General features: G+C 36.9%; 1 long non-coding RNA gene across 1 annotated transcript; it reads left to right on the forward strand.

Moving 5' to 3' along the window:
• Positions 1–301: 301 nt before the first annotated feature.
• LOC107127962 (uncharacterized) lies at positions 302–27,366 on the forward strand. The gene is made up of 5 exons (XR_001486441.3): positions 302–391; positions 16,615–16,768; positions 22,365–22,456; positions 25,510–25,661; positions 27,338–27,366. It is a non-coding gene; the product is annotated as an uncharacterized lncRNA (long non-coding RNA).

Raw genomic sequence — 27,366 nt, forward strand, 5'->3', positions numbered from 1 at the left:
ACTGCAGCTGTAGCAGCTCTGCTCCTGCTCCAGGCCTACAATGGTTGAGAACACAGTTCCGATAGCTACTGCTCAGGCACTTTCCACAAATCTGACTGTGGAGGTCCCTACCTTGCTCTGGATTAGATGCTCCAATCTCTGGCCCAAGACTAAAATGCCCCTGCAACCACACTGCCAAGTTATCAAAGAATGGCAGTATTTGTATGTGCCCAGATTAAAAATGGCATCCTACATTTTTAATGCAGTGTTCCAGGTCTGGGAAAATGCCTGCAGCTATTCCTGGTGTCTTTCCTTCAAAGCATCTCCAAGCCTGTCCACAAGTTAGCTCCAGGGCTTGGGAGAAATAAAGTGCTCTCCCTCAGCCTGGGCTGCTCAGATCCTCAGTGGAAAGGTGAGTCACAGAGGGAGGCTCTCTGCCTTCCTTGCATACTGAAGCTTCACTCTTATCAGCTAGTTGCCATCACAGGGGCTATTTGCTGTTGTTCTCTGCTGCAGGATCTAAGATGTCCTTCATGATTGTGGTAGATTCCCATTTTCCTTTTTAAATTAAAGCTCATAGATTTGATTTTTATGCACTATTTTGCTATTTCCAAGTGGTAGAGGCATGCTAAAAATGTCTAATCCACTATGTTGGAAAGAAGGACCCAATTTTCCTTCCTTATTCTTATCATGCAATTCTCTCTCTGAATAATGTGTCTCCAGCAAATTGCCTGGTCTGATAGTAAATTGAAATCAAATTTCTGGGAATTTGAGAGTCTTCCATCTGCCCTCTAACTCTCACTCTCTCAAATATACCTCTTGACTATCTCTTGAATTAATCCTTTCTGGTCACTGTCATTGATATGACTCAGGCTTCATTAACTTCTCCCAAATTCATATATTAGCTTCCTGACAAATCTTTCTGACTCCAATGCATAATCTGCTCCTAAAACACATACCTTATTATGTTGATCTCTTGCTCAAAGTATTCAGCAGATTAAAGTTAAAATTTATTTATATGCATTCACATTTTCAAGCTTTTACTCTTACAGTGTGCACAGCCTCCTGTTCAGTATCTTTTTATAAACTTCCAACTTCTATTTTGTGTGCTCCCACAGCTCTGAATTATCTGGAGTATGAAAAGTAAGGTGTGTCTGTTTGTCAAATTAAAGAACTTTTATGTGAGTCCTAAACTGTTCTCTGCTGTAGTGTCAGTCCCCCCACCCAGCTTATTCTGGATATGTTTGGAATAATGGATTAATTCCATTATCCATTCTATATTTCAGAGATGAATTAGACATAAATAAAAATGTGGAGCTCTTGAAACCTGAGGTTGATGGTGTTGGCTTCTATATTTCTACATTTGATAGCTGGGTACTGTTTCATTAGGGCCAGGGTAAAAGATAAAATTCCAATAAATTCATGGAAGCTTTGTGGTTGGTACCTAGAGAAGTACTGTGTGTAAGTCCTTCAGATTCTACAGTGAATAGCAACAAACACTTAAGAAGTGGGTGGATCAGTCCTTCAAATGAAGGACTTTGCTTTAATATGCTTATATCACTTACCTCCCATTATCACCCACAATCCTAATGTCAGATTTTTATTTTTGTATAAGTGAAGCACTAAAGAACTTTTTGAAAAAAATACATTTACAAAAGACCAAGGAAACAGCATTCCCACTATGTAAAGAAGAGTGAGTTTTTCATATTCTGTGAGCTCACACTTTGAGCATTCCATACTAACACACACACACACACACACACACACACACACACACACACACACACACACACACACATCATGAAATCTAAGGAGGTTTGGAACAATGTTAAAAATCAAGGGTATGAGGTAACACAGAGTGAAGGGAAGAATGTCAACCTACTTCTGAACAGACAGTGTAATCTTTCTGTGTAATAGTTGCATACCCTAGTAACTAAAGGATCTGATATAATGAGATTCAGCTGAGCTTTGGGAAATTTTATCAACCATTTGATTTCAAGTGATTTCATTCTATCCTTAACTTGCAGCACTGGGGTTTGATATTGAAATAGGAAGAGAACATTGAATCAAATTTTTTCCCTTGTACTTGCCATTTCAAATAACTTTACAATTATTATTGCCTTCCCAAGAAGTAGGTAGGATTAAAGTGCTTTGATTTTTTTATTGTTAGAGTGTGAGAAATCCTAACATGATAAACAACTTGGAGGTTAGAATAGAGCAAATCAGGACCAGAACAATGTTTAAAATTTATTGATTTCAAGGATTATAGTCGCTCAACTGATCTATTTTCAGTTTAGAAAATAGTGGGATGTTACACTTTGTAATACTAAGCACTGTATGGTTGAAGTTAAAGCCCAGTAAGGCTATTTTACCAGGAGTCAGGAATTTTGAGTCCTAATCCTTGCTACAACTCTTAATTTTAGTTAACACTAATATTTTCGGAATTCAGTTGTATTATTTTTCTCTTTTTTTTTTAAAATTTATTTATTATTATTATACTTTAACTTGTAGGGTACATGTGCATAACGTGCAGGTTTGTTACATATGTATACTTGTGCCATGTTGGTGTGCTGCACCCATCAACTCATCATTTACATCAGGTATAACTCCCAATGCAATCCCTCCCCCCTCCCCCCTCCCCCCTCCCCATGATAGGCCCCTGTGTGTGATGTTCCCCTTCCTGAGTCCAAGTGATCTTATTGTTCAGTTCCCACCTATGAGTGAGAACATGCGGTGTTTGGTTTTCTGTTCTTGTGATAGTTGGCTAAGAATGATGGTTTCCAGCTGCATCCATGTCCCTACAAAGGACGCAAACTCATCCTTTTTGATGGCTGCATAGTATTCCATGGTGTATATGTGCCACATTTTCTTAATCCAATCTGTCACTGATGGACATTTGGGTTGATTCCAAGTCTTTGCTATTGTGAATAGTGCTGCAATAAACATACGTGTGCATGTGTCTTTATAGCAGCATAATTTATAATCCTTTGGGTATATACCCAGTAATGGGATGGCTGGGTCATATGGTACATCTAGTTCTAGATCCTTGAGGAATCGCCATACTGTTTTCCATAATGGTTGAACTAGTTTACAATCCCACCAACAGTGTAAAAGTGTTCCTATTTCTCCACATCCTCTCCAGCACTTGTTGTTTCCTGACTTTTTAATGATCGCCATTCTAACTGGTGTGAGATGGTATCTCATTGTGGTTTTGATTTGCATTTCTCTGATGGCCAGTGATGATGAGCATTTTTTCATGTGTCTGTTGGCTGTATGAATGTCTTCTTTTGAGAAATGTCTGTTCATATCCTTTGCCCACTTTTTGATGGGGTTGTTTGTTTTTTTCTTGTAAATTTGTTTGAGTTCTTTGTAGGTTCTGGATATTAGCCCTTTGTCAGATGAGTAGATTGCAAAAATTTTCTCCCATTCTGTAGGTTGCCTGTTCACTCTGATGGTAGTTTCTTTTGCTGTGCAGAAGCTCTTTAATTTAATGAGATCCCATTTGTCAATTTTGGCTTTTGCTGCCGTTGCTTTTGGTGTTTTAGACATGAAGTCTTTGCCCATGCCTATGTCCTGAATGGTACTACCTAGGTTTTCCTCTAGGATTTTTATGGTATTAGGTCTAACCTTTAAGTCTCTAATCCATCTTGAATTAATTTTCGTATAAGGAGTAAGGAAAGGATCCAGTTTCAGCTTTCTACTTATGGCTAGCCAATTTTCCCAGCACTGTTTATTAAATAGGGAATCCTTTCCCCATTTCTTGTTTCTCTCAGGTTTGTCAAAGATCAGATGGCTGTAGATGTGTGGTATTATTTCTGAGGACTCTGTTCTGTTCCATTGGTCTATATCTCTGTTTTGGTACCAGTACCATGCTGTTTTGGTTACCGTAGCCTTGTAGTATAGTTTGAAGTCAGGTAGCGTGATGCCTCCAGCTTTGTTCTTTTGACTTAGGATTGTCTTGGATATGCGGGCTCTTTTTTGGTTCCATATGAACTCTAAAGCAGTTTTTTCCAATTCTGTGAAGAAACTCATTGGTAGCTTGATGGGGATGGCATTGAATCTATAAATTACCTTGGGCAGTATGGCCATTTTCACGATATTGATTCTTCCTATCCATGAGCATGGTATGCTCTTCCATTTGTTTGTGTCCTCTTTTATTTCACTGAGCAGTGGTTTGTAGTTCTCCTTGAAGAGGTCCTTTACATCCCTTGTCAGTTGGATTCCTAGGTATTTTATTCTCTTTGAAGCTATTGTGAATGGAAGTTCATTCCTGATTTGGCTCTCTGTTTGTCTGTTACTGGTGTATAAGAATGCTTGTGATTTTTGCACATTAATTTTGTATCCTGAGACTTTGCTGAAGTTGCTTATCAGCTTAAGGAGATTTTGGGCTGAGACAATGGGGTTTTCTAAATATACAATCATGTCATCTGCAAACAGGGACAGTTTGACTTCTTCTTTTCCTAACTGAATACCCTTGATTTCTTTCTCTTGCCTAATTGCCCTAGCCAGAACTTCCAACACTATGTTGAATAGGAGTGGTGAGAGAGGGCATCCCTGTCTTGTGCCAGTTTTCAAAGGGAATTTTCCAGTTTTTGCCCATTCAGTATGATATTGGCTGTGGGTTTGTCATAAATAGCTGTTATTATTTTGAGGTACGTTCCATCAATACTGAATTTATTGAGCGTTTTTAGCATGAAGGGCTGTTGAATTTTGTCAAAAGCCTTTTCTGCATCTATTGAGATAATCATGTGGTTCTTGTCTTTGGTTCTGTTTATATGCTGGATTATGTTTATTGATTTGCGAATGTTGAACCAGCCTTGCATCCCAGGGATGAAGCCCACTTGATCATGGTGGATAAACTTTTTGATGTGTTGCTGAATCCGGTTTGCCAGTATTTTATTGAGGATTTTTGCATCGATGTTCATCAGGGATATTGGTCTAAAATTCTCTTTTTTTGTTGTGTCTCTGCCAGGCTTTGGTATCAGGATGATGTTGGCCTCATAAAATGAGTTAGGGAGGATTCCCTCTTTTTCTATTGATGGGAATAGTTTCAGAAGGAATGGTACCAACTCCTCCTTGTACCTCTGGTAGAATTCAGCTGTGAATCCATCTGGTCCTGGACTTTTTTTGGTTGGTAGGCTATTAATTATTGCCTCAATTTCAGAGCCTGCTGTTGGTCTATTCAGGGATTCAGCTTCTTCCTGGTTTAGTCTTGGGAGAGTGTAAGTGTCCAGGAAATTATCCATTTCTTCTAGATTTTCCAGTTTATTTGCGTAGAGGTGTTTATAGTATTCTCTGATGGTAGTTTGTATTTCTGTGGGGTCGGTGGTGATATCCCCTTTATCATTTTTAATTGCGTCTATTTGATTCTTCTCTCTTTTCTTCTTTATTAGTCTTGCTAGTGGTCTGTCAATTTTGTTGATCTTTTCAAAAAACCAACTCCTGGATTCATTGATTTTTTGGAGAGTTTTTTGTGTCTCTATCTCCTTCAGTTCTGCTCTGATCTTAGTTATTTCTAGCCTTCTGCTAGCTTTCGAATGTGTTTGCTCTTGCTTCTCTAGTTCTTTTAATTGTGATGTTAGAGTGTCAATTTTAGATCTTTCCAGCTTTCTCTTGTGGGCATTTAGTGCTAGAAATTTCCCTCTACACACTGCTTTAAATGTGTCCCAGAGATTCTGTTATGTTGTATCTTTGTTCTCATTGGTTTCAAAGAACATCTTTATTTCTGCCTTCATTTCGTTATGTACCCAGTAGTCATTCAGGAGCAGGTTGTTCAGTTTCCATGTAGTTGAGCGGTTTTGATTGAGTTTCTTAGTCCTGAGTTGTAGTTTGATTGCACTGTGGTCTGAGAGACAGTTTGTTATAATTTCTGTTCTTGTACATTTGCTGAGGAGTGCTTTACTTCCAATTACGTGGTCGATTTTGGAGTAAGTACGATGTGGTGCTGAGAAGAATGTATATTCTGTTGATTTGGGGTGGAAGTTGTATTATTTGTAAAATAAAACAATTAAGATGAATTTGACTAGAGTGAGGAGACTGCTTCACATGACTTCCTAACCTTAGGGTTTTTCAGTCAATGTTTCTTATTGAGGTATAAAAGACCATGTTCCAGAGATGGCACCTCACAGAGACATGAAATTTTAATATTCATATTCTTCTCAATGAAACTTTTATTTAAATAGGCAAAATAGACAATCTCTTTTACAAAGGGGACACTGGGGCACTCAGTGGAGTGCCTTTTTTCAATACCACAGCGACTCACCTCCATTCATAATGCCTTCTTTTATGAACCTGCTGGGAAATAGTTTTTTAGTTTATTAATATTATTAAATAACCACTGTCTTTAAAGTCATAATTTCTCAAACATATTGCTTTGTTTCCATGCAAAATTAAGTATCAAATTTTAGGACAGAATTATAAATTCCAAATGAAAATATTTCTACAAAGTTAACAACAAAACTCTGATTATTGATAGTAGCTGATTCATCAAACATTTACTATTCTAGGTTGAATTTATATATATGTGTGTATGTATATGTGTGTGTGTGTGTATATATGTGTATATATGTGTATGTATATATATAAATTCATTTAATTCTCATAACAGTTCTTTGAGGTAGGTTCCATTCATCTCATCTGCACTGCTGAAGACACAAATGCATTCTGAGTTTAGTAATCTGTCTGTGATCGATCAGCTAGTTATGGCCAGAGCCAGGATTTGGAAAGCTGGTTTCAAAATCCAAATTCTTGACTAGTTTACTAAATTGTTGGACCGTATTTACTAAATTGTTGGACCGTATTCCAAATACAACTGGCATTCTAAGCCATGTTAATATGGGCATATAACTTATAGAAAGGAACAGAAATGTAGAATATACACATTGTGCTTTAGAAACTTATTATATGAATGTGCAGAGGAAGATTATATTTAGGGCAAATGCATACAAAGGGTGGGACTCTCAATGGTTTGCGATTCACAGCAAGAATTGAGTTTTATATCTATCTTTGTTTGCCTAAAGCAAACTGAAATTCCATTTTGCTTTTATTTTCTTTAAGAGCCAACTACTTTACACATATAAAATTCCAACTGAATAGCAAAGCAGCATCTAGATTTGATAGCTGTCTTCCTCTGTAAAAAGAAAAGAATGAGAATCAATCTAGCTATTGCGTCGTAGGAATTACTTCCATGAAGAAGCCTTCCATGATTCTCCTAGTCTGAGCCATATAGCCCTCTGCCTCCATGGCAACTCACACTTTCTTCTGCCTTGACCCTGCACAGGGTCCTGTAATCACCTGTGAGCTCGTCTGTCTTCTTCACTGGCCTGACAGACCTTTCAAGATCAAGGATTTTCTTATCCATCTTTGCAGCTTTCTGCCCCGCAGATGCTTTGTACTTAATAGACATTCAGTAGGCATTTGCTGAAGTAAAATAAAGGTGTCTTCAAACTAGCTTGGGAAATAATTCTGGAGAGAGAATGCTTCATTTTTTTTATTCTACTTACGTCTGACTTTTAGTTCTTCTATGGAGTACCTATTTTATGCAAGCAAATACTTGTTCTCTATCTACCTATTATGTTTACATATTGTAGCTATTTAACATGTATTGTTGATTGAATTACATTGGAATAGGTCCTTTAGATGTATTAGAGAATTGGAAGTAGTTTAGTCTGTTTAGGCTAGGCTGTGTTTGGTAACAAACCAACCTCTAAATTTCAGTGTCTTAACACATAACGGTTATTTCTCAGTCATGTAGAATGGTCCAGTGGTGACTCTCCAGATCCAGTGGTGACTCTCAACAGCAGTTCTTTCTAAATGGCAACTGCAAGTTTCAGGCCTCTGGCAGCTTGTAGCTCTGCCATGGAAAACAGGAGGCTTCCAGGTCACCATGGCAGGAAAAGAGAGAGCTGGGCACTGGCTCCCAAATGCTTTGGTCTGAAAATGACACACTTTGCTTCTGCTCACAGCCCTTTGGCAAGAACTAGTCACCTGGTGTTGTCTACTGCAGGGGGGCAGGGGAGTGTGGGAGAGAACAGTAAATAGCCTGCCTGGAGGTAGAGAGAGTGAAGTAGGGTCTAACCATCAATACTGACATTTAGTTTTAGGTCTGATGCATTCATTTTTAAAAATAGAAGTTAATTTTAAAAAATAGTTAATACATTATTTCATACAAATTCATTCAAAGGTCAGAATACTGCCCCACCCCCTTTATTGACAGGACCCAAATTAATAAGTGGTTTTAAAAAAAGTTAGCAAATAAGAGAAACATCAATAATTTTTTCAGCCCAAGACCTTTTCTTTAAAGATAATATTAATAAATCAATTGATAATAACCTTATTAATAGCCCCCAGTGAAGTTTCTGTCCAAGCAGAGATTCCTGACCTCTCTGATTTTCAAAGTCCTGAGAGAGTTAGGCAAAAAGAGGCATATCCATGGATAAGTGCTTTCAAAATAACTTGGTCACTGCTTCTCTCTTGAGGTGACCTGCCTTCCTTTTTTGTACGTGAGAAAATTGCCAGTAAAAACGACTGATTGAAGCTTTAACTTTCTCATTTGGAGTGCTGAGAGGTGAGGTTCCTTAACTCTTGAATACAAATATTAAAGCAGAAAGCCCACAAAAAGTTCTTCTGACACAGTGTAAGATATCAAGATGAAAGAATTGATAAGCTCTAATTCTTTTTATTTGTTGTATCTTCTATCAATTATGTAGTGGGTCTGGAATGGCCTACGCCTTGCAATATCAAGCTTTTCTAGAGATAGATTCTAATCTGCATGCTTACGGTTAAAGGAATCATTGTAATATGGCAAATGACCAAGAAAGCACCCTCAGCCTGTTTCTTCAGAAGTGTCAGAGTTCTCAGGACATCATGGAGAAGCACAGGTATGGGTTCATCAAGTCATTTAACTTCCTAGAGCACATGGATGAATTATATTTCCAAGATCTCAGTGGGATTATGTCTCTGAATTGTGAGCAGCGATGGCAATTAGGAGAGGATGTGTTTAAGAATTCCCTTTTCTCCATAGCCTCATCAGCATCTGTTGTTTTTTGACTTTTTATTAACAGCCATTCTGACTGTGTGAGATAGTATTGCAGGAACAGAAAACCAAACACTGGACGTTCTCACTTATAAGTGGGAGCTAATCACTGAGCACACATGGACATAAATGTGGGAACAACTGACACTGTGGACTACTAAAGGTTGCAGTGGGAGATGGGTCAAAAAACTACATATCAGGTACTATGTTTACTGCTTGAGTGATGTGATTCATACTCCAAACCTCAGCATTATGCAATATTCCCATCTAACAAATCTGTACATGTACCCTCTGTATCTAAAATAAAAGTTCGAATAAATTGTAAACAATAAAAACAAAGAGAAGATGTGCATTTTCCATCTCTCTTTCTCCGACTGGTACTGCAGTAAATAAAGGAGTTGGCGAATGGAAGCTATCTGGATCCTTGAGTCACCTTGTGGAGGAGTCACAGGCAGCAGAACCTCCTGGCCTCCCTCAGACGCTGATGTCAATGAGAAATAGCCTCTGTTATATTAAGGCACTGGAATTTCAGGATTGATCCCAATATAGTATAGCCTAGCCTGCCTACTACAGGCACAATACATGCATACAGACCATGCAAGTGCCAAAAATTCGAAGGGTGCAAGAGACCCCACAATCCCCTCTGCCAGAGGCAAACACTATTATTAATTTCTTTTGTAACTTTTAGAGGTGTATTATGTACTAACATCAAAATGGTAATAATTGTGATGATGGCAGCAACTGCTTAAGCACTTACCCTACCCTATTATTTAAGGTAACACTAACTGCTCTAACAATTGACCCTAAAAGGTGGTATTATTCAAACTCAGAAGAAGGTGATCTAAATCAGCAATATGTGTGTGTGGTGAGGGGGTGCTCTGGCCCCCTAGTGAGTCATTTGAGTGCACTGACTGATGGGGGCCTTGCCATCCTTGGGATGTGGCTTCCAAGACCATGCTGGGCATCAGTATCTAGCTGGAAAAAGAAATAGCATAGAAGATGGCAGCTGAGAGGCTTTTATAGGCCTGGCTTGCCAGTCATCGGCTAGAATTCATTCACACGCCGTATCTTCCCATAAGGAAGGCTGGCAAATGTGGTCAAGAGTGTGCCAGGAAGAAGACAACTAGCAGGCTTGTTTAATTTTTACAGCAGCTCTATGACCAGAGACTGCTATGATACTCACTTTACAGGTGAGTAAACTGAGTAGCCAAAAAATTTATTTGCTAAAGATCTACTTGAAAGTGGCAGAGTCTGGAAGTGAACCCGAATAGTCTTGCCAGAGCTGGGCTTAATCACACTCCACAACATCCTTTCTTTACACAGTGCAGTATATGACATGCACTGTGCTCCACTTTCTTTTCGCCTTAAGAATCTTTAGTGGAGATGCTCAATTCTAGTACAGTTGACCTTCCATATCCAATAGGGATAAGTTCCAAGACTCCCAGTGGAAGCCTGAAACTGTGGATAGTACAGAATACTGTATGTGTTATGCACAAATTTCTTTTTCTTTCTTCACAATGTCGTAGATTTGTTCTTACCATGTATCTTAGCAACTGCAGCATTTTTTTTTCTTATTAAGTTGAGGGCTTTCCCCTTTTTACTGAAAGGAAGCACTTTATGACTTCTTTTTGGCACATCTGGTTAGCCGGTATTCCTGCTCTTGCACTTTGGTGCCATTATTACGTAAAATAAGGTTTACTTGAACACAAGCACTGCGATATCAAGACAGTTGATTTGATAGCCCAGAGGGTTTCTAACTGCCTAGTGGGCAGGGAGCATTAACAGTGTGGATACTCTGGACAAAGGGATGATTCATGTCCCGGGCGGAAGAGGGACTGTGCAAGGTTTCACAATGCTTCTCAGAATGCTTTGTGATTTAAGAATTAGAAACTGTTTATTTCTGCAACTTTCTATGTAATGTTTTCAGATCATGGTTGGCTATAGGTAGCTGAATCTGCAGAAAGCAAAACTGTGGACAAGTGGGGACTGTTGTACACATAAGGCTGTTTCTTGATGGCTATTTATTACTCAATTATGTAAATAAATAATAATTAACTACTCTTCATGACTATTATATTGTTTCTATCTTCCACCATTATAAACTGTATAACAGAGAATATCATTTTCACATATGTGAGTACATGAAGACAAATAATTTTCACACATGTGAAATTACATGAAGACAAATTTTTAGAATTAAAATTGCTTGGATAAATGGTATATGTGTAATTACTTTTGATAGACATTTTTAAATTTCCTTTTAACATGAGATCATTTTTTACAAAAAAAGTACCATTTATACACCTATGAACAAAGTATGTGAATACATTTCCCTATATTCACACCACACAGGTTTTCAGCTTTTTTGATTTTTGTTAAATCGTAAGTAAAAATGGAATTTGATAGTCTTATTTTTTATTCTCTTAATAGAACAGAAGTTTGAGGAGTCCAGCTCCTGCTTAAAAACCTTTGTGTTATTTTTCAGACCTGACCATAGGCAATTGAAACGCTTTGCCTGGCAGGCCTCCTGGAGGAAGCTACCCTCCCCACACAGACTCGGTGCACAGCCCCTGCACTGCAGCCTCTGTGAGGACTTGCAGTTAAGGACCCAGGAACCCTCGGCCTGCCATGCCCTTAAGCATAGCTGCCTTTCCAGCTCAGCCTCTTTCATTCAGAAGCCTCTTTATCTAGGGCCTTTCGCTGAGACGTTCCTCACGTGTCTCTGTTGATATCTCCTTTTGGGCAAGCAGGGTATGGGGAGATTTGAAGACACTTTTCTCCACTCTGACGCAGTACTACAGTACCCAGTACTTTTCCATACTTCATCATTGCGCTCCTTGAGCTCCGGGTCTGTAAAGTTGCAGGAGCCTTTTGCTTGGGGCTTCCTCTGTGCTGATCCACTTTCCTCTGACACTGTTCCATGGAAGGAGATGAGCAGGAGGAGACAGTGTTTTCTCTGGCGTAGTCTCTTTGCAGGAAGTAATTGAAAGCTCCGCTGTAACTTTCATTTTGGCTTATTTTTTTCATTGGCTACCCTGACATCTGGCAGCTGAGCTGCGCTCCTGACGATGTTAACATGTCTACATATATATAAATTTATTGCAGCTTTTATGACTTTTTAGTGATAGTTCATATCTTTTGCTTACTGTTCTTTTGGGATATTATTCAATATTTTCTTTTTTATTTAAAAATATTAAGAAAATTAATAATTTACCTATATGTTATATTTTTGTTTGGCTAATTTTTCATTTGTCTTTTCATTTTAGTTATAGTGTATTTTTTTCTATGAATTAAATTCAACCACAATTTTTAAGAATTTATTATTATTATAAGAATGCCTGTTTTTCTCTTTTGGGTCAGGTTAAGAAAAAGTTTTTTTTTTTTTCACTGAGATTATAAGACATCTGTATCTGTATTTTCTTTGTACAATTAAACCTTTGTGTTATTTGCAATTTTGTTGTAAAAAGGGTAAGATAATTCAATTGCAGTTTTCTTTATGGCTATTCAGTTATCCTAACATCATTTAGTGAGTAATTTGTTTTCCTCCATTCTTATAAAACATCCCCTTTTTGATATAAAGAATTCCTATATGTACTTGAGTTTATTTCTAGTTAGTCCATAGATCTGTATATTTACATTTTATTACTGCAGATTTAAGTTTACTATGGATTTAAACATGTTTTGTTCTCATTGTAGAAATTTCTTTTATTTAAAAATATCTTGGCTGATATATTTTTATACAGGTGTTTTAAAAATCGACTTGAAGTTAATAAGAAATTCTATTTTTCTAGAGATCACATTCATATGTTTCATATTCATATATGTATATACATATGTATATACACACGTATGCATGTATACACAATGCACATATGTATGCATGTATAAACATAAGCACATACACATGCATGTATGTATATATACGTGAATAAATATATATAAATATATATAAATATAAATAAATGTATATATATAAATAAATGTATATATATGAATGAATAAATATACATATGCATGGATGTATATATACATATGTATAAACATACATGCATGTACACACATGTACACACATACATTATATGTATACATGTATAAACATAAACATAGGGAGAATTGTTTCTTTTTACCCAAGAACAAGTTATACTTTTATTTGGGTCTTCCCTTTAGTTTCTTCAGGTGCATTTAGAAGTATTCATCTAAATTTCTTTTTAAGCTTATAGGACATTTGATTATTTTTATTTTTTACTGTTTTCTTTTTCTTTTGTAGTTTGTTCTATAGCTTCTAATTGCTTGTTATTTTATATATATATATATATATATATATATATATATATATGTTACTCATTTTGTATATCAGTTTTATTCCCAGTCACATTAAAATGATTAAGAGGCTGTGAGTTTGGTGGGAAAGATCTCACAGGCCAGCACTAGACCACCTGGTTTTGAATCCCAGCCTTGACACATTCTGGTTGTTATTGTGACTATTAAAGGGAATTCATGAAACATGCTTAGAATAGTGCTTAATCAATTTAATCATTATCTCACATAGCAGTATAAAAGTTTTCCTTGCTTCAGAAAAAGAATTTTGATGCTTTCCTGTTTCTACACTTGGAAAAAGTTTAAATAGAAGCTTCTCTTTTTGTTAATATAAATAAGACACATTTCCTCCCCTTCAGGGAAACTGTGTTGTTCTTCACCACCTCATTTGAATCTCTAAATCTTTTTTGATAAAAGAATAATTAGAGTATATTCATAAATGAATCTACTACTCAGTCTAAAAAAGCATCTAAGCCAACATTTAAATCCAATTCCTCCTACTCTACAGACAACAATCAAGATTTAAACATTTAAACATGTTAGCACAGTAAAAGAAAAGCTTCAGGGACTTCTTTATTTGAAAATACATGCTCTTTTAACAAAAAAAATTTACTCTTCCACATTTATTGATTAATGGAATCTTTTCCTGTAATACACTTCAGTATAAAATGTATACAGTGTACTTTACACTTAAGTCCAATTTATGGAATGTTCCAAAGAAAGCAAAAGAAGAACAAAAATAGTACTATTGATTTTCACCCTTTGCTTTTGTGTCTTCCTTTGTATCTTTTCTCCGTCATGCTCTTTCATAGTTCTGACCTTTAGAATATCTGGCCTGGGTTACTACCAACCTTGTAAAATGGTTTCTTGGACTCTAGTTTTGTTCCTTCTCCACACAACCACTAGAGCAATATATTGCAAATTTGATCATGTTTCCCCTTCTACAAAAGTTAGAGCTCATAAGGGTGGCCTCACAGCTCTCCTTCATTAAACTTCTTTCCAGTCTGAAATCTTGCTGGAATGCTCTATCAATACCAAATGCTCAAGGTTGTCTTGAGCATACAAAGTACCTTTTCATCTTGAGTTTGGCCTCTTCACTGCCATACCCCATTTGCCTTCCTCTCACTTCTTCTTCTTTTTTTTTTCTTTTTTTTTTTAAACCTGGCTCACAATTTATTTTCTCCAGCAAGCTCTCTTTTTACTTCTGAGCCCCTAAGCATTTGGGTGCTCCTCTACAATGCTCCCATCATAACTTCTCCATGTCTTCCTCTCTCAGAGCACTTACAAATGTTCATCCTCATGTGCCTGCAATGTCTTAGGATGCTGGTATCTTGGACTTGTGACCATATCTCTATCTTAATATTGCCAGTACCTTGCATTTGCTTCATACACAGGAGGTTCTCCAAAGATACTGGTTCAGTGAAAGAATAAACAAATGCTACCCATTCCCACTGGCCATCTTTTTAAAAAGTCTGTTAGGAAAGTATTTTTTATTGGGAAAATTTTGAGAAGATTAAGCCAAACACCTAAATCCAGGAGTCCTGACTATTAATTCCAGTTCTGTCTTTAACTCACTCTGAAGCCCTGGCCTATCTCTGCAGGTCTGTGGATACATAAGTCTCCAGGTAGATTCGGGGCCTATATTAGCACAGTATTGAGGTAAAATTAAGCTTCTTAAATCTCAGATTTTGGAAACTCAACCCTGCCTTACCTCACAGCTGACCCATCCTTACCCTCATAATCCCTCCTTTAACATTGTTTTCCTGGACATTTCCATTACAATTTTTGAGCAACTGACTTAACATAGAAGATGTGGTAGGCTTATATCTGGAAATGTGTAGATAAGTTCAAAACTGGTATTAAGTCACATACACACTGATTCCCCTTGCATTAGCTCTGTGGCTAGCCTGCCTCCTTTCCCAGATGTTAAGGATAAAGCACTGGTTGGTAATTAGTGAAGGAAAGGAAAAGTTGCCCCTTTAGCAAAATAATATTGAAGAGGTATGCCAGCGGGGGGTTATCTTTCCCACCACAGGGTTGTTTGGTTGTTTTTTGGGTATTTGATGGTCTCCAAGGCCAGGCCACCATGGAAAGTCCAGAGCACCCCTTCTGCCTAAGCAGTGAGAGACCTGGAGGGAGAAAGGACTGATTGAACATCCTTTCTGAAGACCATCTAAAAGAGAAGAAGAGGCATAGGACTGGAGCAAATGACTCGGGGTGGGGGGCAGGGAAAAGTCTGGAGGAGGGAGTCTCTTCATCAAGGGTGAGCTTGCAGGCCCCATGCCATAAATAGGATTGTGACTTCTTTGCAGGGAGTCCCTAGATCTCCGTTCCCCTTGTAGGCTCTGTATTGCTTAACTTGCAGTAAATAACCACCTGAACATTTTAAAAGATTCTATATGTATTCTTCATGACTTAAAGAGGAGGTAGATGCTCTTTTCTTTCCCTTCTCCAGCTGATGTCTAGATTACTTCAGAATGGAAGGCAGGATGGTGAAACACCCTGCATGGGACCCCATCACACCATAGTAGACGGACTGTTCTTGTTGCTGTCATGCCATTGCTCTCTTCTCTCTTCTACGATAAGAGGTTTCATGCCTGGGTAACACAATGGGCACCAGCAGAAGACTAGCAACCACGGCATGATTTTTTTTTTGAGACACTGTCCTGCTCTGTCACCCAGACTGGAGTGCAGTGGCGTGATCTCAGCTCATTGCAACCTCTACCTCCTGGATTCAAGTGATTATCCAGGTTTAGCCTCCCGAGTAGATGGGATTACAGGAACGCACTACCACCCCCAGCTAATTTTTTGTATTTTTAGTAGAGATGGTGTTTCACCATGTTGACCAGGCTGGTCTCAAACTCCTGGCGTCAAGTGATCCACCTGCCTCGGCTTCCCAAAGTGCTGGGATTACAAGCGTGAGCCGCAGCACCCAGCCCATAGCATCGTTTTGATTCAACTTAAGAAATTAGCTACCTCTTCTCCCATCTTCTTCCTATGTTAAGCATTTGCAGTTGCTTCAGGCTTTAAAATTGTTATTTCATTAAATTATACTTTCATGTATTGTTATAGGATGTATAACAATATATTGCCATGCCAAAGCTATTTTATTGTTATATAAGTTAGGAATATATAAAGAAAAAAAAAAAGATAAAATCCTCTGGAACCCTCAATTCCAGCTTCTTGTTTTTTACATGAGATGAGGGAATATTGAGGCTAATTTTTTTCTTTGTCAATTTAAAGTAAAATTTTCCTAGGACAGTTTTTCTATTTCTTGATCATAGGATCTACAGTGGCTACAATAACCAAGTGCTACAAAAAAATGCTGTGACAAGGAATCTGAACAACAGAGATTTGAGGGAAACAAAGCACTTTCGACAAAGGTCCTGCTGCTTGTCTTCAGCTCGGTACCAATTAGAGCTTCACTGGAAGTGAAAAGTGAGTGTCTGAGAATCTTAATTCAGCCTTTTTTGATGTTTAAACAGAATCTACACACAACTGCTACCATCTTCCAACTGCCATGAATCTGTTGTTACTTTCTATTTTCCCTTTTTTTGATGTTGCTTTTAGCTAATGAATATCTTAAAGCAAACACCTTTATAATTACCACCCAGGCCGAGAGATAGAACTTTGCCAGCCACCCCAAAAGCACCTTGGTGAGGCTTGTTTCCATTATAATCACTCCTATCAGAGTAAACACCATCCTGGCTTCTATAGTAATGGCTTCCTTGCATTTTATTTTTTCAGTTTTGTCACCCATGAGTGTGCACTTGCACATTATATTTTAGTTTTTTCCATTTTAAAAATTGATGTTTTTAGATTCTCTTTTAATCTACTCATCCCCTCCCTCCGCCCATCATCTTATCCCTTTTTTTCCCCTTACCATTTACTCATTTAAAGACCCAGACAGTCCTAACTGTCAGATTCCTATTGTTTGGATTTTGTTAATTGTGTATTCTTGGCTAAGTTATCCTGTTCTTTTCTCCTATTTCCTGAAAAATCGTAGGTAGCACTGTTCAGAGGGTTAATCAGACTCATTTTGGCATTTTGGCAAGACTATAGGAGACATGTAGTATCTTATTGTCCCTGTTTTTGTTGGCAAACATTAATATCTAATATATTGATCCATCAACTCATTGAACAGAGGGCAGTACCAAATAACAATAATCTATTATTTAAAAAATTATTAGCTGGAGTTTAAAAATAGATACTTTCCTTCATCTATTATTTGGTTACCCAGTGATATAGCCATGTAGGAACGGCAGAATAAATGCTTGATTCTTTCTCTTTATTTACCATCCTCTGAAGGTGATCAATTATTTTTTGATAAATATTAATGAATAGATTTATTCACATTTGTTGATTTCAATCCATTGGCAATTATCGTCCTTATAGATGCTAAATTTTTCCATCTTTGGCCATTGGAAATCTCATAAAGTTGGCTTGCCATATTGACATGTTTCTAGTAGTCATGACTTACTTTTTGACAAGGTATTTCAGGCTCACCTTGTACATATTCTGCCCCAGACATGGAAGCAGACATTTCTCCAGGAAGCCCTTGGTTCTTTTAACAGAAAGAGGCAATTCAAAACCACAGTCTTGTTGCTAATAATGCTATTCTAATCTGAGTATTCCTCCTTTTGTTGTTTCTGAATGGTTATAGACAGTGTTTTTGGTTATAGACAACATTTGTGTCTCCTTAGAATTGATATGTTGAAATCCTATCCCTGAAGGTGATAGTATTAGGAGGTGATGCCTTTGGGAGGTGATTAGGTCACCCTAATCATTTAGGAGGGGAAGCCCTCATAAACAGGATTAGTGGCCTTAGAAAAGAGGCCCCGGGAGTACCCTAACCCCTTTTACCATGTGAAGACTTAGTGAGAGGATGGTTTTCTATGAACCAGGAAGCAGACCCTCATGAGACACTGAATCTGCCTTGATTTTGGACTTTTCAGCCTCCAGAATTGTGTGAAACAAATTTCTTTGTTCACAAGCCACCTAGTTAACAGTGTTTTGTTACAGCAGCCCAAACAGCCTAAGACAAGTAGTGTTCAAAAGCTGGTGGCTTGCTTTCTGAGACTTCTTTCTTCTATGTCCTTCCTTTACCTTTCATGTGGACATTGACTTTCCATCATCTCTTTTCTTTGTCCCATTCACTTTTTATTTTATTTTTAAAAAAATGGACACTATATTAGTCTATTCTCACACTGCTAATAAAGATACAACCGAGACTGGGTAATTATAAAGGAAGGAGGTTTAATTGATTCACCGTTCCACATGGCTGGGGAGGCCTCACAATCATGGGGGAAGGAAAGGAGGAGCAAAGGCATGTCTTACATGGCAGCAGGCAAGAGGGTATGTGCAGGGGAACTCCTGTTTATAAAACCATCAGATTTCATCAGTCTTAATCAGTGCCATGGGAGCAGTATGGGGGAAACCACCCCCATGATTCAACTGTCTCCACCTGGCCCCACCATTGACACATGGGGATTATTACAATTCAAGGTGAGATTTGGGTGGGGACACAGCTAAACCATATCAGACACATAATAATTGTACATATTTTTTGGATAGTGATATTTCCATACATATAATGTATAGTGATCAGATCAGAGTAATTAGCACATCCTTCATCTGCAACATTTAACGTAGAACATTGTTGGATGATTCTAGCTAAAAATAACATATAGTTTCAATTAGTTAGGAGGGTAATACTAGAGTCATCCAATGGTATTATAGGACATTAGAGATTATTCCTCCTACCTAACTGTAATTTTGTATACTTTAACACATCTCTGCCTCTCTCCCCCTTCCCCTTCCCCTTCTCAGCCTCTAGGATCCTCTGTTCTACTTTATACTTCTATGAGAGCAACTTTTTTTTTTTTTTTTTAACTTCAACATATGAGTAAGAACATATAGTATTTAACTTTCTGTTCCTGGTTTATTTCACTTAACATAATGTCCTCCAGTTCCATCCATTTTGCAACCAATGACAGAATTTCATTCTTTTTTATGGCTAAATAATATTCCATTGTGTATATACCACATTTTCCTTATCCATTCATCTGTTGTTGGACACCTAGGTTGATTCTATATCTTGGCTATTATGAAAAATGCTGCAGCAAAAACGGGGATGCAGATGTCTTTTTGATATTCTGATTTCTTTTCTTTGGATGAATGCCCAGTAATGGTATTGCTGGATCATGTGGTAGTACTATTTCTTTTTTCTTTTTTTTGAGATAGAGTCTTGCTCTGTTGCCCAGGCTAGAGTGCAGTGGTGCAATCTTGGCTCACTGCAACCTCCGCCTCCTGGGTTCAAGCAATTCTCCTGCCTCAGACTCCTGAGTAGGTGGGATTACAGGTGTGCACCACCACACCAGGCTAATTTTTGTATTTTTAGCAGAGATGGTCATGTTGGTCAGGATAGTCTCGGACTCCTGACCTTGTGATCCGCCCACCTCGGCCTCCCAAAGTGCTGGGATTACAGACATAAGCCGCTGCACCCAGCCTTATTTGAAGTTTTTTGAAGAACCTCCCTACTGTTCTCTATGGTGCCTATACTTGTTCAAGTTCCCAACAACAGTGTATAACAGTTCCGTTTTCTCGACATTCTTACCAAAATTTATTATTATTTTTAAATAACAGCCATACTAACTGGGATGAGATGATATCTTCTTGTGTTTTTGGTTTGCATTGCCCTGATGATTAGTTATGTTGAGTATTTTTTTTTTTTTTGTCATTTGTCTTTTGAGAAATGTCTATTCAGATTGCTTCCTAATTTTTAAATTGAATTTTCTTTTCTTGACTTGCTTGCTTGCTTGCTTCCTTGCTTGCTTTTTTGTTTTTAAGATGTTTGGGTTTCTTATATATTCTGGATATTGATCCTCTGTCAAATGAATGATTTACAAATACTTTCTCCCATTCTGTAGGTTGTTTCTTCACCCTGTTGACTATTTCCTTTGCTATGCAGAAGTTTTTAGTTTGATATAATCTCATTTGTTTATTTTTGCTTTTGTTGCCTGTGCTTCTTTGGTCTTATTCATAGAATCTTTTCCCAGAGCAATGTCCTAAGTATTTTCCTTTTTTTTTTTTCTAGTAGTTTTAACATTTCGGTTTTTTACATTTAGGTCTTTGCTCTCTTTTGAGTTGAGTTTTGTAAAGCGTGAGAGGTGGGATCTAGTTTCATTTTTCAGTTTCTTAAAGTCTAGATTGCTCTGCAGTCTAGATTTCCAGTTCCTTCAGTTCCTAATGCAGTTTTCTTATATACTCCTGTTATTAGTTTGGGCAAAATCCCTCCTAGTTTCAGATACTGTTTTCTAATGTACTTGTCATGATATCCAGTGAACATCTGTTGGCTATTACTGGTGTCTTTTTTGCTTGGGACCCTCAGACATCCTGTTTCCCTTTACTTTCTTCTGCACATACACTGATACCATATAGATCTTACAGTTATTGGTGAATTGTCTCCAGTTGCTTTATTATTTGGGGTTTGTGTGGATGCCCTTTTCACTTAGCTTGTTATAAATACTATCCATTTTTTTTCTATACTGTCTAGCTACCTTATATAAATATTTAAAGACATCCAAAAACTATGTGGTCATTATTTTTCCAGAATTTTTAATTTTTTCTTATAGACTGACACTAGAGAAATAGTTTTACTATATTTTCTTCTTCACCACTAGGCATTTTAGATTTTCTTGTGTGAGTTCACTAGTTAGTTTTATGACTAATATAACTTATGTTCAATTGATGTGTAATCATAGCATAAGTGATCATACTGTCACTTGAAAATAAAATTTGAAAATAGTCACAGGGTCATCATCAGCCACACTACTATTACATGTCATCCTTTATTTTCTTTCATTTTCCTTTTCTATATTCTCTCTTTCTGTAGATAGTACCCTTTCAGGATTATATGCATCTTTCAATATTTTGTAGCTTTCTTGGAGCCAGCTTATAAAGAACTACTGATGTCCTTCTTTTTTTTTTTTTTTTTTTTTTTTGTACGTTTATCCTTTATTTAGAATGACAAAATCTTAAACATATCTTTCAATACTGTCTTTTTTTTTTTCACACAGATACACTATATATCAGTAATCTGGACACCAAGTTATTTACAGCTATTATTTAGTACCATAATAAGTAGTAATTTAAATACAAGGTAAAATCACCACATTGTCTTGACTACTGATGTCCTTCTTGTACTCCTCCCTAACTCGGCCCAAGTCTGTCTTAATATAGAAGGGTAAGATGCCTCATGATATAAAATAGTGACCTTATTTAATTAGTCTTGTCAAAGGTAAATAAACAAAATTAGTTTGGCCCATGAACATAAACATCCATTTGTTCTGCTTTAACCTCCACTTTAAATTTTAACTTTAGTCATTAAATGTTTGGGGCTAGGTAGGAGAATTATGGCCAAAGGAACTATAGGAGGAAAGTTGTTTCTCTTAGTTTCTGTAAGTAACCTGACAAGGAGACTTGTTGCTTAATCAGCACCTAATATGTTCATTTGGAATGCTCCAATGCTCAATTTTATTAGACATCTACAAAACAAAGCTTGTTTCCCCCCTGCATTGCAATTAGTGTAATTGGAGTTTATGTGTGAAGTATCATATATCTATTGTGTGGTGGTTTTTTAGAGTAACAAGGATACTGAATTACCTTGCTAAGATTGCTAGTTTCAATAATTAGTTTATGGAGAATATTTGATAATACTTCACACTAGGAAATTAAAATTCCAATCAAAATAGCATTCAGTTATCCAGAGCAAGAATATGTTCTTGCTTATATTCTGCCCTCTCCTCAGAGCTGACTACACATGATGTTTATACCTAAAATGAAAAACAGAGCATAGCAAGATTATAAGATGAGTTTTTTTGTCCTGAGAGACTAACAAGAGTAAGTGTCATGCCATGCTAGCCCAGGGAACAAAATTGTAAATATAGGGAGGAGAAACAGGTTTTCAAGTTTATATTGCTGCTATCTTATGGGGATCAGCTTCTGTTGTTACCATAATGTGTTATGTTGAAAGGGGCAGGCAGGGTTGCTGAGTGGCTGGTTGGAGAGTCCCTGAGAGATTACTCAAGAAACTCAGTTGCAACACAGGGTGGAGCAGCCTCTCAGGTGAAAATAAATTCACAGCATGTGGTTATCTGCCTGGGAGTATTTGTCATTCACTGCATAGTTCATCTCTATGGAGAACCTGAGTATTTCTTTGTCAAATAAGAAACTGCAAAATGGCAAGTGTTGTATTTCGTACAGACCAGCCCTGAGTTTTCTCCAGTTTTCTAAACCTGATGTAAATGGCGGAGTCTGTAGATGGTGGTGAGAAACTGTTTTGGCCTTTTAGGACATCACATTTTTCAGCTATAGTTAAAGTTCATCTGAAGTGGCTCCTGTTATTCCAGACCAACTGTTAATTGATATGCTCAGTCTATTTTCTCTTTACCCCCAAGCACCACTATTGATCACAAGCTAAATTGGATCAAGTTGCTATGTGTAACATATTGCCAGCTCTGTGAGTAGACTTTTTTTCCAGTCTTGGTGCCGTTAATTATACTCAACCAAATTACAGTTTAAGAAAATTCACATAAAGTTCGAGTTCATATGTAGATTTCTTGCCATTGTGAATTTCAGAGAGATAAGTGCTTTGTAAGGATATGCATGTAATACAGGTGAGTGGGTAGTAGAAGATACTATAGAGGCAGTTAGTGGTATGTATTGTATAGAGAAGTGAGAAGTTTCCTGTATTTTTTCATTCTGTCTAATATGAGAGATGTAGTATAAGAAGTTTCAATGACAACTTTCAGTCTGTTCCTAGAAAAGGTTAAATCTTAGTTATTAATACTTTTACCACTTACTATGAGAAATATTTTAGCCCAGGCTGCTTCTCTGACAACTTACATTGTTTTTCTGCTTTGTCCCGTAGTAGAGGCAGCTGTGTAATTTCGGTAGCTTTTTCCGTGAGAAATGATTTTCATTAAACATAGACAGAATTAGTTACAACTTCCACTTGGAAGGTTAAGACCTAGTGCTCTATTTAGTCTTTTTGAAAGAGCTTAGGCACTAATTTATTTCTAACCGGTGCATTTCCTCTGGATTACTGACCGCTTTGAAAGAGTTCAAGATGTTTCATTAAGTCCGTTCAGTCCTCTTGAAACTGCCAGTAAAAAGACTAGGACGCAGAGGATGTTGTCATTAACACCTTTCAAAAATGTCTTTGTAAAACTTTTAAATTTGACTTCCAGAACTATGAGTTTCTACTGTGACTATAGATCAGATTCCTTTTTTTTTTTTTTTGAAGAAAATGAATAAGATCATGTTTATGACGCACATCTTCTAAGAAGGAGATTCATGGCTATATTAAACACAGTTCTGGACCTATTTTTTTCCATGGATTTAAACTACAAATCCTCTCAAAATTATATTCCACTCCAGGAAATAACTGATTTCTACCATCAGTTTCTGGTTTCCTAGGCATTTGAACTAGTAGTCACACAGAATGGGCAACTTGTATTGTTAATTGAATTGTAACACTTGGATGGCTCCCAGGCGATGTCACAAATAATATTTATTTTCAAAATTACTTAGCAAAAAGCAAAAGCACACAAAACATATTCTTCAGTGATCTTTGCATCCCTTTCAATATGTGTCTCAGAGGTAACTTTTAGGTAGCTTGAGATTGGCAGCATGGGGCAGCAGCCAGACCTGGTCCCAAGCTTCCTTAGAATGCATATCTCCGATGAGAAAATGTGTGGTGAAGACATTGAGCTGTAAACAAAATATTTCTGCCTCCCTGTACCCCTCACCTTACATGTTGTAGAGCTGTTGGTAGTAAGTGGTTGTTCAGTTAGGGACCACATTTTGTAGGACCCCCTTGCAATTAGATGCAGCCATAGATTGGATTTTAGCAAATGGAATGTGATTTGAAGCGCTGCGCATCACTTTCAAGTCTGGCTCATAAAAGCCTACTCTTCCCCAGGCTCTGTTTCCTACCAGTTGGTTGGTATGAGGATAACAATGGGATGAACTAGCAGGCTTTGTGGTGAATATGGCAGAATTCATGTAATCCTGGGTTTCTGTGGCTTCGTGGAAGGGCTACCTCTCCTGTTCTCCTGCTCAGTATTATTTGATAAACAAGAAACAAATTTTAATTATGTTGGGTCTTGGAAATGTTTGGTTTTATTAGTCATGGCAGCTAGGGCTTCTCTAATAAAGCATCTAAATTCACCCAAGCATTATACATATGCCAAACCTAATAACTGAATTAAAGGCAGGGACAAGGCTGGCAAAGGAGGATAAAGAGGTTGTTTTGGGTCCTAAATTGCTGAAGGTATCCCATGGAAGGCAGATACATTTAATTCATTTTATTTTCAAGATAAGAAAAGCTATCGCAAACTAATTGTAGAGTTGGAACCAGTGTAAGATTCAAACACATTCACTCTCCCTTTCACTCACCAAGTGCCCCCTATGTGTAAACGCTGTCCTACACATTAGGGTTAACTCAGTAAAAAAGAGGGACCAAAAAATTTCAGGCTATCTCTTATCATTCCTGCTTCTACTCATCTTTAGTTGCAGTTGTCATAAATCAGTAAAATCCCACTGTTGTTTGCTCTTATAATTTTAGTTGTTTATGAATGTTAAGTTGGCTTAGTTAGGGACCTTTCTGGAGGTGAAGGGAATAGTCTACCTGGATTTCTTTAGTCTTGTCTACTAATTCTAGCTTGGTTCTGACAGCAGAACAAATGGGAATAGGTATGAGGCTATAAAATAACTGATGTTAGAATGTGCAGAATTCAACGTTTAGAAGGAATTGCATTTCAATACAAGATAAAATTTCCAGATTACCTTGAGAATTGGGGCCATTACTGTCTGTTATATTGAAAGAATTCCAAAATGCTAAATTGCCTGACAAATTGTGGTGTTTTATGTGCTGTATTGATATTAGAGTGTTTGTTTTGCTTCAATGGGTACTTAATTATTTGTTTCTTCTTGACAGTGTGCTAGAATTAATTCATAGCATTTTGAAACTGCTTTAAACATCCTCTTGAGGGCAAGGGCTGGCTCGGGTAAACCTAGTGCCTCATATGAATGTTTTGCCCTCGGTTTAAATATATTAAATTAGACTCATGAATTACTTTTAAAAAGAGACAAATTATAGCTTTTTTATCCTAAAGGAGATTTTTAGGAATGCAAGATGAAAAGAGCTAAATAAAACTATAGGAAATGGAGACTGTTATCGGCATCTAGCTTAGGATGGAGAGCCAAGCATGGCTCTCAGGTGCAACTCACATGGAGATGTGGCTCTCAGGTACAAGGTACCACTCAGGTACACTTCTTTATCCATTAGCAATTAACAATTATTTCCTACACAGAACAAAAGTTGTAGCCAAAGGTCCTTTCCTTCGAAAATAAAGAAGGCACAGAATGAGTTTACTTAAAGGTTTTATAAATCCTTAGTTTGTAAAAATTCTCTATTAGTAGTAGCCTATAGATAGGTGCGAGTTAATATAACATTTACATATTAATTAACATAACAATGATAAGCTCTTTAGTAAGTACAACAACTCAGAAAATTAACCATTAATGTTCTTTATTTGGTACCGAAAGTCCAAAATTTTGTTTTCCTTTTACCTGGAAGGTAACTGAGAATATCAGACAAAATAATTTTGAAAAAATATTCATGAGAGTGTTTTTTTTCCATGCAGAAAATGGAGAGGTCTAAGTATAGTAACAATTTAGTTACATAGTTACTTCCACTTCCAGAGATGTGATCCCTTACTATGTAAATTATGTTTTCTAACAAAAATGACACAGATGGGGTCAGATTTCATGGTTAGAAATTAGAAAGCTTAAATGAAATCCCATTCTTTCATGGAATTATGTTAGCAATTTTGGAAGGTAATAGTGGTCTTACTAATTCATTTTTTGATGAACTCTTAAGATGCATTTAAATATGATTCTCATATTGATACTTGCCTTTTTACTAGAGGTTTCAGTAGAGGATAGTTTTGTGGAAAAACATCTGTCTGAATAAGCCATCCTGTGATTTTTCTAAAGTGGGTAATCAGGAGACACTTGGAAAGGAAAGAAAAGGAAAGAATAGGTACTCCTGCATTCATATGGGGCATGAGTGTTTTCTTTTCCCGTTATAATAGCAGCAGAAACAAGCTGGTTATAGGTCAAAGAAAATAACAGAAAAATGTTACAAAATTGAAGCAAAAATTTAGCCTTTTCTTCATGTACCTTAGAAATGCCAGCATTCTATATATTTTATCGTGATAACAATGGCGGTGCCAATGATTATCCATGGAACTGGACCAATGATTCCCCCTGTGTGCTCCATTTTCCTACCTTGTTCATCTGTGAGAGGTGGATTTGGACAACATATTGAGAGTATCCAAACGTAGCCCTTTCTGTGTTTGGAGGAATTAATTTTATATTAGTTCTGTAGTTTTATATGTCGTTGAAAAGAATATCTTTTGAAAACAGAGAGTCCATTCAGCAATCTAGCATCTGTGTTTGGTTGCCATGAAGGCCTAACCATTGCCATTTCAGGGGGAAAGTGCAGGGGACAGGGGGACGGGGAAAGAAAAGAAAAAGCAAGCACATACACTGCATATTCGAATCGGTACCTCAAATTCATGATGCTAACTTACACGATATTTTTCTGGTTTGAAAGTTCTTATTGTAAGGAAATAAACACAAAACTTGTCAAATAAGATAGTATTAAAATACTAAAAATTAGTATTAAACTGAAATAAATAATTTTAGACTAAAACACTATTTTAGTGAGACTAGTCATGTTTTGCTTAGAGTGAATGTAATTTCTTAAATGTTCATAAGAAAGCTAGTGACTTTTTATATATTTCTCAATCATAAATTTGAGAAGAAAATCAGTTTTATCTTCTAGTGTTATGTAGAAATTAGGCAACAGGATTTTGATAAATAGGATAAGTAGTTTTTTAATAATAAATTTTGACAAGTTTTCAAATGTTCTTTCAGTTTCAGATGTTGCAAGAAAAGCAAAAAAA

The sequence above is a fragment of the Macaca fascicularis genome, chromosome 17, assembly GCF_037993035.2.
Source record: "Macaca fascicularis isolate 582-1 chromosome 17, T2T-MFA8v1.1".
Taxonomy (NCBI): domain Eukaryota; kingdom Metazoa; phylum Chordata; class Mammalia; order Primates; family Cercopithecidae; genus Macaca; species Macaca fascicularis.